This window comes from Myotis davidii, unplaced genomic scaffold (assembly GCF_000327345.1).
Source record: "Myotis davidii unplaced genomic scaffold, ASM32734v1 scaffold248, whole genome shotgun sequence".
Classification (NCBI taxonomy): domain Eukaryota; kingdom Metazoa; phylum Chordata; class Mammalia; order Chiroptera; family Vespertilionidae; genus Myotis; species Myotis davidii.
The window spans coordinates 1,472,124-1,473,942 of NW_006299220.1; the positions used below are offsets into that span (position 1 = coordinate 1,472,124).

The 1,819-nt window shown below is 40.5% G+C and overlaps 1 pseudogene; it reads right to left on the reverse strand.

Annotated features, from left to right (window-relative positions):
- Positions 1 to 246: 246 nt before the first annotated feature.
- LOC102757762 lies at positions 247 to 818 on the reverse strand (annotated as a pseudogene).
- Between the last annotated feature and the right edge of the window lie 1,001 nt (positions 819 to 1,819).

Sequence of the window (1,819 nt, forward strand, 5' to 3'; positions counted from 1 at the left end):
AAATATATTTCTTGTGCCCACATTCCTAGGAAGTGCTCGATGTGGTTTCATCCTTGAATATCTGAGACTAGGTGAGAAGATGTTAAATGGAAACTAGCTGAGAGGGAAAACTTCATCATTCTCTGACATGGATTTTTTTTTCATTATTGCAAAGACAAAATTTAATTATTAATCCTTAGTTTGATTTAAACACTGCTTTTAGTACATGCTGATACCAGCCATGCAGAAAGGGCTCCGGAGAGATGTTCATAGCAGCACACACCTGTGGCTCTTCTTTGGTTCTGGAGGCTCCAGGGAAATCAGTATTGCTTTGTGAATTACATTCTCTAGGCCTCTCTGTGTGAGTGCAGAACACTCCACATACCTGATGGCCTTCAGGTCACCGGCCGGCTTTCCAGCATACTCTGGAGTGGTAGGTTTCTGTTTGTTCTTGCAAGTTTCTCAGTAGTAGAGGGGTCATCTATGAGAGCAATTTGAGACCCAACAAGCAAGAAAGGGGTTTTAGAGAGTGGTGAGTTATCCCAGACACCCATTTTTCTTTCACATTTTCACATGAGGAAGGAGAGACCACTGAAAAACAGACTAGAAAGACAACTGTTTGTGGATAATTCTGCGGTCATAATTTGTTATACTCCTCTTGCCCTGCAGTATCAAAAAGTCCAAGAGTATATGGCTCTCCACCAACCATAACTGTGACTGCATAGTTGTCAAAAACAGTGGGTACACACTCAGATGGAAATTTGTTTGTTATGTAGGGTCAGGAGACATGTTTTACCAACAGCGCCATCACCCACACAATGCCACTTACTTGTCTGCATTGCCGAAACAGTTTTCTATCCTCTTTATTTCAAATCTGATGATGACCTCAGCTTCTCCACTGGGGTGTTGGCAGCACTGCCTCACTCAGACATGCATTTAAGAAATTCCCTCTGGCCTGCAGAGAACTTTTATCTTAGACCAAATTTGCGCTCTCTGTGATCATCTGTTATTCATCTCTAATTCTCACAATTTTCTCTTCTTACAGCAAAATAAGTAAACTTAACCATTGATTAATAGTAAAAATATGTAGGATTAACCCATGAAATCAGGTTTCTAGGATTAGTCATAACCCAGGATAACCCAGTGGGAAGACACAGTATATTAAATGTGCCCTTTACCAGTAAAATAGAAAACAGAACAAAGAAAATGGAGAAAGTAATTTGGGTATAGTATGTTTCCGGCTAACTGGTTGGTTTCTCTTGTATGCCTGTTTGATTAAAAGATTATTTGCTATATAAATCCCCGGAAATTTTGCAGATGAAATTTTCCAGAATGTCAGACACGTGGACCGCTGAAATAAAATCTCTCTCTTGATTTTAATAACATAGTTATGGCGCCTTGTTCTTATTGTCAATTACTTGGAGAAGAGAATGGCTGATTTTAGCCTATTTAGACAACCTGAGATTTTGGAAGCAACAGAGTTCTACACTTTTTTCAGAAATGGGTGCTGCTCTTTCTATCCTTTCCCCACCTCTCCACGCAGCTGAAGCAGAAAGAGAAAGAAGGAATGAATACAATGCCATCGTCACATTGATGGGTGAACCTATAGGACTGAGAGCTTCTAATCCAGTGGTTCTCAACCTTCCTAATGCCGCGACCCTTCCTAATGCCACAACAACAGTTCCTCATGTTGTGGTGACCCCAAACCATAAAATTATTTTCGTTGCTACTTCATAACTGTAATTTTGCTACTGTATGAATCGTAATGTAAATATTTGATATGCAGGATGTATTTAGGCGACCCCTGTGAAAGGGTCATTCGACCCCCAAAGGGGTCGCG